Genomic DNA, 12,567 nt, shown 5'->3' with positions numbered 1-12,567 from the left:
TGATGACCTAGAGATGTACTTCATTCTTATAAATAAGCTCTCCCCAAACCACAGTGTGGGATGGGCCAGAACAAATCCCATCCGCCCTGCCCCCAAACCATGGCAGCCACCGACCTTGGCCTGGATTTCTGGGTGATTTTTGCTTGGGGGACCTGGCTCTCACCCCCACAGTGGAGTCACATAGTATGCACGTCTAACTCCACCTCCATACTTCAGCTATGCCTGCTTGCAGAAGAGAAGGAGCCAATAACAAGTATCATGGTGAACTCGGGCCTCAGAATGAGCCAGGATAGGAAAGGAGACTCAGCCGTTTCCTGAGTGTGCCAGCGCCCTCGCGGTGAAAGCATCTTTCTTTCCGTGGTCCTAGAGATCTTAGCGCTAAAAGATCTGGGAGAGCTGAAGGTACCTGGCTCCTATAAAGCGATCACACTCGGTGCCAGCATGGAGGGCAGCTGGGCCAAGCCGGCAAGCCATAAGCCAGGACGTCACCCTCACGGGGAGGCCTTCCCGGGGGTGGGGAGTTGCCATACAAGTGATTCCACTGTCTGTGCTCACTTCAGAGCGAAGCCTGGAGCTGCTTGTGCAGGGATGGCTCTGCAGGAGGCCTGTGTGCTGGGTTGAGCATCAGAAGACCAGACTCTGGCCCTGGCTGGCCCCTGAGCTGGTGACCTGCTCCCCAGGTGTAAGACAAAAGCCTTGGGGTGGATGGTCTCAGCACATCCCCACCCTTACTCTGACACTGCGTGATCCTGAAGGGGGTGCCACCGTGGGGCTATGTCTGGAGCACTGACGAGAGTTCTGGGGAGGGATGTGAGCAGAAGCCACACCTGGGCCAAAGGAGTCACGGAGAGGACACCCACTGGCCCTTCCCAAGCCTGACTGGAGGCTTAGCTTCCACCAGGAAGGGATCAGTCCATTGAGGAACCCCTTCCAGAGGGGCCGTGCCTTGGGAACCAGGCTGATGCCAGAAATCAGCCGATCTCCTGGTCCAGGGCATCTCCTTAGCCAGGGGCCTCTTTAGCATCAGACGCCCCAGAGACAGCGAAAGGATGCACTGAGGGGAGCAGTTGGGGAAAAGCGGAGCCAGGCCCGACCTAGTTAGAAAGTGTCTCACACGGCCCCTCCCATCAGAGGCCTCAAGGCAAGAGGGCATTTGGAGCAGGCAGGGGCATTGAGAAGGAGGCAGGCTCCAGAAACGGAAGAGGCTTCAAGTAATCCCAGCACCCCAAGCCCAGGTTGCCTAGTGATGACGCAAAGAAGGCTGCAAGGGGGCAGGGAGTGATCGAGCAGGTGGCCCAGGATGAGGAGCTGAGGAAGCTGGAGGCCCCAGCAGGAAGCTGAGCCTGTGCTGACCAAGAAACTGGCAGACAGGGGCCTGGGCCGGAACCAGGGTTTCCTGAGGGCCTGGCATATGCAGGGCTGTGGACAAGCCTGTGCCAGGGACAGAGCTGTGAAGGGATGAAACATTGACGTGAGGATGATTCTTGGGGTCGCGGACGCACATGGGGCAGCCTCTGAATGGAGCCACAGGCCAGGAGCCCGATGCAAACAGCCAAAACCGATCATCAGGAATTCTCCCTTTAACCTTGACATCTCTAAGGCTGGTGCAGCTTATGTTCTGAGCAGGACCTATGTGGATCCTCTCTGCCCTTCACAGCCCACTCCTCTCCTGGGCTGTCCCTCTGCCAGAGCCCCAGCACCCCAGCTCTGTGAGCCCCGCCCAATCTCTCCTGAGCTCCAGAAAGGGGACTGGGGCCCTCCAGTGCTGGGTGAGCCGGGGCCAACATGGAGCCGGGGGACACCTGAGGCTGGGAAGGCTTGGGCCAGAGCTGCAGTGGGAGAAGAAGGAAGAAGAGGTGGAAATTAGTCATAGCCACACACCGAACTCTGCAAACCAGGTATCACCTTCCCCATGTTGTGGTGAGGAAATTAGGCTCAGGGGACTTAAGGAACTGCCCAAGAACACACCGCCAAGTACAAGTCAGAGGCTGGATTTGAACGCAGATCTGCTTGAGTCCGAAGAAGTGTTCTTATAATGCAAGACACCGCACTTCCCGTCAGAGAAGTGCAGAAAGCACCCAGAGCTAAGAGTGTGTGTGTGTGTGCGCGCCCATGTGTGTGTGTCCAGGGCAGGGGTGGGGTGGTAGGGGGAGAGTGGAGATAAGATGCTCTCAGCTGGAAAGGGGAAAGGAGAGGAACAACAGCAGAGGAAGAGAATAAAGAAACACAGTAGCCAGCATGGAACTCAAGGACAGACCTTTGGAAATTTTAGAAGTTGTCAGATCTTTCTTGATGAGTTTTTTCTATCCAACTGGTGGCATAACTTTGGGAGAGTGCCAGGGACAGAAAAACGGAGACAATTAAATGATCTCCCCACCACCGACTGTTTTCCCAGAAACCTCTCCATCACCCCTGCAGGGCCCTGGGGCCCCGAGGAATGGCTTAAAAGGCACAGTGTTCAGTCACATTGTAAAGACCTGTTGCTTTCCATCCGTAGCTGTGCATGACAATGTTTGCAGTCAAGCTCTGGGGCCCAAGTCTATTACAATTCTGATGGTTCTGTGGCTTTGGGATTGGCTAATGATAGAAACTTCCGCAGAGGAAGAAAAACTCTAATGACAGACAGTACGGCAGAAGCCAAATGCAGAGAGCTCGGCCGCAGTGCGGGGTCCGCTCAGAGCCTTCTGTCCTGACCGGAAGAGCGTGCCTCCCACCACTTTGGGTTCATGGTCATGGCTGATTCTTGGATGTTGTGAAAGACAGGTGTGTGCTGTCTGCTCAGTCATGTCCAACTCTTTGCAACCCCATGGACTGTAGCCCACCAGGCTCCTCTGTCCATGGGATTTTCCAGGCAAAAATACTGGAGTGGGTTGCCATTTCCTCCTCTGAAAATGTTTATTAATATCACTAATAACACCAATAATAATACATTAGTAGCTTACATTTGTATTTTACATGAGGAATTTACATCTGCAGAGAATTTGATGTTTAACAAAGTACATCTCATACACTTCCTCTCTCCATCCTGACAATAACCTCGGAAGCAAGTGGTGGGGTTGTGGAATCAGATATGCCTGGTCCTGCCCTCCCTGCCGCAGGGCAAAACTGGGCCTCCCACTCCCCTGGAGGTTAGGTGTGGCTATGTCACTTAAAACCTGGCTAAAGCCTTTATGTTCTGAGTCACCTGTTCCCTGTCACACAGCAACACCACAGAGTCCCCAGCCAGCAAGCGCTGGGTTGGTACAGATGGAGGTAACCTCGCAGCATCTCACCAAACTGATGCTGAAAACTTAGCTTCTGTGCTCTGGTGCTGAACTGAAGCTCAGAGTTTTGGGTGAAGTATAAAAGGACAGTGTTATTGCTTTGCCAGGAAAAGGGGTATACAGCAGGCTCCTGCCTCTCAAAACGGTGTGTGCCAACCTGGGAGGACTGAGGGAGGAGCTTCCTAGCAATGATTTGAGGCTGGGGTCTGCTGATCAGGATGAGGGAGTGTGCAGGGCCTGCACTCCTTTCGTGGTCTTCTCTGGAATGAAGAATGCTAGCACCTTCCATCTGTTGGGGGTTTTAGTTCTATAAAGAACTCCAAGGTATTTTTATGTGTATCCCTTGAGGCAGAACCAGGACAGTACCCTAAGGCTGCAGCACCGTTTCCTGGCTATTCCTCCCTTGTCTCTGCATCCCCTCCCTTCCCTGATTAGTGGTTGTTCAAATCTGCACTTTGGAACTCAGGGAAAATCACGGAGTCAGAAGGCTATTCCCTAATGAACAAGAAATGGGGTGAAAGAAAAGCTTCTGTGCCCAGGCTCCTGCTTGGTTTCAATACTGACTGGAGCAGAAATTAGCCCCATCTCCAAAATAAGCAAATGAAAACATGCTGAAAACATGCTTCCCTAAGGCCTCTTAGATACCAGCTGGCGATGGATCTTCGGTTTCCTGCTCCTTCTTGGCCATCAGGGAGGCAAGCATTGAATCCAGCCTGAGTGTTAGAACGGATGACCCTGGGCAAGCTTAGCCTCTGTGGGTGCTGCTTTGCTCCTCTGGGAAACAGAAATGATGGGAGCAGGATGGTTGGGAGAACGTGATCAGACACCATCACACGGAGTGCTTGGCTGTATCTCGCGGGGACTCATGCACCTCGGGACTCATGCCCTGAGTCTGAAGTTGACTCAGGGCTCCCCAGATGCCCTCCTCGAATGGCTGCCCCTTCCGCCCTCAGCTGAGTTTTTATTCCTGTCTGGGCTCGGAATCCAGAAGCTGTCTCCTTTGTGTCTAGCTAGAACAGTTTTCATTTCAAAATGTCCCGTTGTCTGGGAACAATGGTGTGAGGCAGAGCTGAGCTGCTCCTGAGAATAGAAGCAGTGGAAGGCATCTGAGAACAGTGACACCTCTGAGCGGCACCAGGTGTCGGCAGGAAGGACCCTGTAATTAATTTTTAAATTTGCTATTATCATGCATTTAGGCAGTAGGCTGGCGTTTCACTTGGTTTTGACCTTTCAAAATGTTACGAGCAATGTCAGTCTTTCTCCAGTGTTAAAGGACACTGCCCCAGAGGCTATAAAAACCTCAGCTTCATGGACTGGCAAGCTTCCTTTTTAAAGTTTTCTCTTGTTTCCCTTTATTTCACTTGTCATCTGCATAAAGCAAATCGCACACACACACCCCCTTTGTTTTCTGGAAATGAGGCGTGTGCTTCCATCCCTTCGTTTCCATTCCCCAAGTGGCTGTCACACCTTTTTTTTGGTGATAGAATACACATAACGTAAAATTTAGCATGTTAGCTGTTTTTAAGGGTCGAGTTCAGAGGCGTTAAGTACATTCACATGGTTGTTTAGCCATCACCACCATCCATCTCCTGAACTTTTTCATCTTTCCAAACTGAAATTCTGTGCCCATCAAACACTAATTCCCCATCCTCCCTGCCCCCAGCCCCTAACACCCACCCTTCTACTTTCTATCTATGAACTTGACTCCTCCAGGTATCACATGTGAGTGGAATCATGAAAGAGTTATCTTTTTATGACTAGCGTATTTCACTTAGCAGACTGTCTTCAAGATTCGTTCATGTTGTAGCATATGTCAGAATTTCCTCCCTTTTAAAGGCTGAATAATATTCCATTTATGGATAGACCACACATTTTTTAAATGGTGAAAGATCCTTGATGGTTAGCAGTTATACCCTGTATCTCAGTGTGGAAAATGTTCTCTCCACACCTTATTTCACTTGATCCCCCAGCAGTGTTTGGAGATGGATGCGATTAGTGCATCTCAGGTGTGAGGAACCAAGTCTCAGAGAAGCTCAGGCTCTGCCCCAGGCAGTTCACGAGTGGACACCAGGGCCTTGGACCCACGGCTCCCTCCCACCTCCACCCACGACACCCTGGTCTCAAATGTTAGAAGCAGAACTTATTCTTTGGGCTGATATTCTCTTTCCTGTCTTATTTCACTCTTCACATATACCCACGAACCTGATGTTCAAGCAGGGGTTCAGACAAGGTCGGGGCGGGAACAGAGTCTCATCTCAAAAAAACCTTTACGAAATAAGAAGGAAAAGAAAAACCCCACCCCAATCCCAGTACCCCAGCTGTGACCCGCCGAGTCTAACTTGTACCTTATTTATAGGAGATCATGATGGCTGTGGGGGACACAGCAGCAGGACACCTCTTATTTGCATTTAAAAACCACGCAGGTGAGACCGGGTCAAGCTGGAGCAAAACCCCATGAGGCTGGGCCAGGGAAGCCGGGGAGGTGACAGCCGCTGCTGTTGGCCGGGCCCCTGGGGCTGCAGGTCCTCTGCAGGAGCCTGTCCCATGTCTGACAACAACCCACGGCCAGAGCATCTGCCCCCGGGGTGGAGAAGGTCGGTCACACAGGCAGGAAGCAGCGCGGGTAAGTGTAGCCCCGAAGTTCACGTTCCTGCCTCATCCTTGGCTCTGCCTCTGCCAGGCTGAAGAGGGAAAGCGAGACCACTCCGCACGTGTGGCTTCGGGGTGGGGTCCCATGACAGCGCTCAGCCGGGGGATCCTTCCATGGCTGCCACCACGGCAGGGCCTGGAGACCCTCCTCAGAGACAGAACGCCAAAGGTCGCACCCCACCCCACCTCTCCCACTCACCGCCCACCTCTCCACCTCCCCATCTCCCTACCCCCACCCCACCCTCTGCACCCTCTCTGGATCACCTTCAGGCCAGGAGGTATTGCCTGCGTTCTTTAGCACTGAGATATTTCTTCACTCATTTTCAATAAAGCGTGGACATTTCCTGAGTTGCTGCTGCTAAGTGCTGGGCTCAAGGCAAAGCCCCAAGGCCCCAAGAGGAAGATGACCTTGTCTGTGACCTTGAGGGCAGAGAGCCTCCACCCCATCACCACCATACAATGAAGTGTTCTGGAGGCAGAACTGCGGTGCTGGGCCAGGGGCAAATTCTCCCAGAGAAGGGGGAGGCCCGGTGCAGAAGAGATGTTATTGAGCCAGGTCTTCGGGGCTGAGCCCACCAGGTAGGAGACGGGGGTCCACGCTCCACAAATGGCACAGGCTGTGCAAAGTGAGCAGAACGTCCACAGAGAAGGGCTGGATGGTGAGTGACAGGAGATGTTCTGGGAAGCAGCGGATGCACTCTCTGTTAAAACCCTGAAGTCAAGGAACCCAGGAGGTTCCTTGATCTTGCAGGCAGTGTGGAGCTGGGAGATGTCTATTGCAAGGTAGGGGTGGGTGGTGGTGGGGGAGTCAGGGGCCAGTTGGCGCCTGATGGACAGGCACAGGGGAGCTCCGGGGAAGGAATGGGAACACTACCCGCCTCCCTTAGGGCAAACAGGGTGCAGGGACAGAAGATTGTCACATCAGAGAGCCTTCTGAGGAGCAGATGTGTCCTTGGAGGCTTCAGGCCCTCAGAGCAGTGTGTCTGTTAATAGCTGCCGTGCATCAGGACTGAAGAGCCTCCTGCACCCAGCTCACTGAGGGCTGGCTGGCTACGCCTGTAAGATGCCACCCGCGACTACACAGTAGGGAATCGGAGGCTTCAAATGAGCCAGAAAGGCCTGACTGGCTGGCTCAGGCCTCCGAGGGAGCTTCAGGGTGTCATGAGGCCCGTGGGGCCATTACCCACCCCCGACCAGCCTGTAGAGGAGCCTGAAATGTCACTAGAGGCTCACTTCTCTGACATAAGGTCTTTTCTTCCCAGGCCCCACCTTGAGAGAGGCCATTCAGCTTCAGTTCAGTTCAGTCGCTCTGTCGTGTCCGACTTTGTGACCCCATGGACTGCAGCACACCCGGCATCCCTGTCCATCACCAACTCCTGTAGCTTGCTCAAACTCATATCCATCGAGTCAGTGAGCCTCAGTTTCTATAAGGAACTGACCACTTTCCTTAATAATAAGACCTACATCCCCCAAGGTTGGCAGCAAAGGGATACTTGCAGAGTGGGCAGCCCTCCACAGTTCACTGATCCCTACTGCCAGCCAGGTGAACATGTGCCCCCTTTAATGCTCTGCTGAGAGCATGCCCTTGAACCCAGAGACTGGACTTGGGGGACAGCAGAAAAGCAAATATGACTCTGCAGGGAGAATGAATGGACACACAGCAGCCCAGTCTCTGGGTTCAGGAGCCCTGTTCTGCTTGAACAAGTTCCAGAGGAAAAGAGCACCCCAGGTGGTGATCCTGAGCTGGCTCCCAGGGGGACCAAGGTCCCATCATGTGCCTCTCTTTTCAAGTCTAGATATGGTGACTTCACGTGGGTAGCTTGAAATCAGCCATAGTGGAATTATTTATGCCATGAAAACTGGCCAGCACTACACAGCAGGGCTTTTTTTTTTTTTTTTCCTCCCCAAACAGCTGGTGGTTAAACATTTATTAGCATTTATTAACTGGTTTTCTAACATGCCCACCCCATGACCCAGAAATTCTACCTCTTGGTGAAAAGTAAGAGAAAAGAGTCCATCCATCCAAAGACAAAGGCAAAAATATTTTAGCTGCCACATTCGCAATGAAGTCACATTCATAAATAAACAGTAGAAATGAGCCAATGTCCACTGGGAGGAGAATGGATAAACTGAGTCACACTTGTACAATGGGTACACCTCAGAGAGAAAGAGACATGAGCATTTAATACATGACACAAGACAGCATGGATGAATCTCACAGATACCATGTTAAATGGAAGAAGTCAGAAGCAAAAGACTACGTCATATGATTTATATGAAGTTCAAGAATGCGCAAGACTGGTATAGAATAAAAGAGGTCAGAATACCGATTACCTCAGTGGGGGAGGAGTTAGAACTGAGTGTGAGGTGGCAAGGGGCCTCTTCTGTATCTTGGTGTAGATGACCGTACACAAGGGTACACACACAGAAAATCAAACCAAGCTGTTGTTGTTCATTTCCTAAGTTATGTTCGAATTTTTGTGACCCCATGAGCTGTAGCATGCCAGGCTTCCCTATTCTTGGCCATCTCAGAATTTGCTCAAACTCATGTCCATTGAGTCGGTGATGCCATCCAACCATCTCATCCTCTGTCACCCCCTTCTCCTCCTGCCCTCCATCTTTCCCAGCATCAGGGTCTTTTCCAATGAGTTGGCTCTTTGCATCAGGTGGCCAAAGTATTGGAGCTTCAGCATTAGCGCTTCCAGTGAATATTCAGGGCTGATTTCCTTCAGGATGGACTGGTTTGATCTCTTTGCTGTCCAAGCTGTGTGCAGTTTACACATTGCATGCCTTGCAGATACAAAGTAAAGAAAGCAAGTGTGTGTCCGTGGGGGTGTGTCCTCCTCCTTGCTAGCTCCTGGGTCATCTCAGCCCCCATCTCCCAGGAGTTCAGACCTTCCTGAAAGCTCAGATTCAAGAAAGATCACCTCCTGAGTTCTGGTTTTCCAGAACACACTGCCCAGGCTTACCCAACAAGGATGTCCCAGACTTGGGACCTAAGTCTATTTCTCCCAACCAGGAGCTGGGATGCTCTGGGGTAGGCAGGCCTGGGTGTACAGTGGAGGTCTTGGCCTGCCTGGGTGTTGGGAGTGGAGGGAAGCCTGGGGTGGAGGGTCTGGCCCATAGAATTTAGGGCTGCAGTGTTGTCTGAGTCAGTCCCTGAGGACCCAGGAGAGAAGGAAGTCAAGCCTTGGGAGGAATTGGAGACCCAGCAGAGTCAGGTGAGGCCCAGATGCATGCCAAGCATCCTGCCAGGCCTCTGCCTGCATAGACATTCAGCGAGCTTCCAGGCTCTCTGAGCTTCCATTGTCTTATCTGTAAAATGGGGATGAAGACTTCACAGGCCTCTTACTGGGATGACCAGAAGTGATATGGGTGAAACCAGGCAGACTTTTAGGATGTATGGAAACACTACAGATGCTCAAGAAATATTAGTTGAATATGTTAAATCCAACCAAGCCCATCCCCACCCCCAAATATGTGCCTGTGTGCTAAGTCACTTCAGTCGTGTCCCACTCTTTTCAACCTATGAACTGTAGCCCACCAGGCACCTCTGTCCATGGGGTTCTCCAGGCAAGAATACCAGAATGGGTTGCCATGCCCTCCTCCGGGGGATCTTCCCAACCCAGGGATTGAACCTGCGTCTCTTACGTCTTCTGCATTTGTAAGTGGGTTCTTTACTGCTCCTGCCACCTGGGAAGCCCCGGGGTGTGTGTGTGTGTCTCTTAGTTGCTTCAGTTGTGTCCGACTCTTTGTGACCCCATGGGCAGGGAAACCCAGATAGATGAATACTAAATACTCCTGCTTAACAAAGCCCTAGGCTCCCGGCAGTTGGGGGACGGGGGCGTGGCCTGTTTGTGCAAGAAACGCCCTCCCTAAAAATGAGAAGAATAAATAAAACATTCTCACGCTGATCCTGCTCTGCAGTGACTTTCATTAGAAATCATAACTCACCAAAGTCCTCCAGCTTCTGCCCTGACCCTACTCCACAGCCAATGCCCAGCTAGGAGTACAGCTCTCCCACCCGGCCCTGCAGTGTCCGTGAACTGTAGGGAGACACACGCAGGCACGGAGTGGCCCTGGGTGAGGTGGGTGGGGGGTGGCCCTAGGAGACAACAGCCAGACCTTCTCCCCAGCCCCCTCCCCTGCTTCCCTTGGACCCCTTCTTTCTCAAGGGCCCTAGGGGTCAAGTTCATAATGTCCTGAGCCTCAGCCTAGTGAAAACACCTGTAGAGAAATCAGTGAATCTTTTCTGCAAAGCCTCCACCTGCCAGGTCACATGCAGGCAAAGCATTGCCTTTGGACTCAGGCCCCAAGACAGAGCAGGACACTCCCTGCCCAGCAGGCCTGGGGGTTTTGGGGTCACAGATACCATTCCTAACCAGAGCCGGCATAAAGGCTCAACCATACAAGTTCTGTGCTGCTCATCACAGAGGGCAGGGTGGGGGATAGGGGTACCTGCAGCCCCTAAGGACACTCTGGGGCGGGGGGCAAATGCAAGCTCTCAGTCCCAGCCTCCCAGACCTGTGCTGCCGGCTCTGGGATCCTAAACCGCCAAGCCCAGACCCAGGGCAGGTCAACGTACCCGCTCGCCCTGATGTCCACTGTGCACCTGGACCCTAGGCTCTCTGGAGGCTGGGACCAGATAGATCAATGACCCTCTTCTCCTTGCTGGTGTGTGGCCTGGACAGATGGCTCCACTGGCTTGTCTGTGCCTTGGGGACACTGTGAGGGCTTGCAGCCTGTGACCTTTAGAGGAGCCAATGAGATGCTCAGAGGCAGGGCCCAGCACCACACCAGGCACACAGCGGCAGCTGTCCTCGTCACATGTGTCTCGTCTGAGCGCAGTTATTTCTGCTGCTCTTTCCTAGCCTCTGCTTCCCAGGCCCGGCTGCAGCATCGTGGTCTGCACCCTGCCTGGCCGGTCACAAGCTGGCCCGTCTCCCACCCTCCCTCAGCCCCCAGCCCTGAGCCCAGTGTGGCTGTCAATTGCTGGTCACTCCCTCCTGGATGCCCTCAGGGGACCAATGCCCCCTCCCCTAGAACCAGCCTGGGCCCCAATCTAGACCAAGTCACCCTGCCTTTAAGTTTGAGGGCGATATTTTTAAAGATTCATCACATTATTTGCAAGCAACCTACTCCTTCCTGCCAGAAAGATGCTAAATAAGTTTGTTTTTTGTTATTTTCCGTCTATAATAACTGCTTTTCAAACCAAGACAGAAACAAACATGGAAAAAAGCAAAAGGGTTCACAGCTAGTAAAACATCCTCGGCTGTTTCCCAGCCGCTTCCCACAAACGTTTCTGATGCCGCCCGCCCGCCCACCTCTGCCGCTTCTTACACCATCCCACATGCTGGTCTTCATCTCGCAGTGCTGCTTGCAGCCCTTTAGTACCAGGCCAATGACCCTCTCCCCGCTGCTGCTGTGTGGCCTGGGCAAATGGCTCCACTTGCTCGTCTGTGTCGTGGTTCTTGCTAACAGCTCCTGGAATTCCATGGTGTGAATGCTCCGTAGTGTAGTGTTTGAATCCCATTGTGACGGTCATTTCAGCAGCTTCCACGGCTGTAGTAAATATCTTTGTATATTTATGCCAGTAATTCCACAGAAGTGGAACTGCTTGGTTGAAAGTGGAGGCCTCTGTGGGCGTTTCGTCCTGACCGCTCCCCAGGGGTCAGCCGCCAGCCTGCCAGGTGTCCTGTGCTAGCCCTACCCAGCTTGCCCACGCGCCCTGCCCGCGAGCTCCAGTGCAGGCCTGACAGCCAGGCCCACTCACGTTTGAGAGTCACTCATTCACTCATTCATTCATTCACTTCTCCAGCCGGCCTTCTGCTGGGTGCTGGGGTTGCCACAAGGCCAAGTTCAGTCAGCCTTCGGAAGCTGGTGGCCTTGTTAAAATCTCCTCATCTCCTGGGACCCCTCCCTGTCCCCTGCCTGCCCCTGCCCTTCTGGAGGGCAGAACCTGCTCTGCCTGCTGCGTGGAGAATGGAGCCTGCACCCAGAGAGGGGCAGGGGGCCTCGAGAGGCCGGGAGAGGTGCCCCCTCCCTGCAGTAAGTCCTGGGAGATCCCCCTGGGTCCTGACAGCAAACTCACATTATTTAAACTGGCTCCGAAGAGGGCTGTTCCTTCTAACACAAGCCTAGGGGTGCTTCTCTCCTCTGCGGGCCCCTGGGGCGGAGACCCGGCTTCTGGATCTGCATCCTCAGCACCCAGCGAGGGCTGACAGCCACTTCCAAGGGTACCCACCTCGACCCTTTGAGGCAGCACATGCCCCTTTGAAATCAGGACATCAGGCCAGGAGAGTCTGTGTCTGGCCAAGAAATGACAGACAGTTTCAGGGTTCCAACTCAGATCTTCGCTGCGAGTCTGTGTTCATCATCTGACTAGGGGACTTTGCACACCTACTCCGATCCAGCCTTCCCTCCACTCGGACCGAGTTTCCTCTGCGCTCCCGTCGAACCCCCTGACCTAGGTGCATGCCCTGGATCCCCCATGTGGCAGGAGTCAGTAGCATTTCTGAGACGGAAGGAATGCAGATAACCAGGCAAATGCTTTTGTTCAAAAGCACCAGGTTGTACAGCACGATCCTGCCCTGGGGTGGCCCCAACGGTCCCTGGGTTCCTGAGAGTCCTGGGGCTGCGGGTGCTTCCACCACTG

This window comes from Ovis canadensis, chromosome 3, assembly GCF_042477335.2.
Source record: "Ovis canadensis isolate MfBH-ARS-UI-01 breed Bighorn chromosome 3, ARS-UI_OviCan_v2, whole genome shotgun sequence".
Taxonomy (NCBI): domain Eukaryota; kingdom Metazoa; phylum Chordata; class Mammalia; order Artiodactyla; family Bovidae; genus Ovis; species Ovis canadensis.
The sequence above is the reverse complement of the archived record's forward strand: the minus strand, read 5'-3'. Positions refer to the sequence as shown.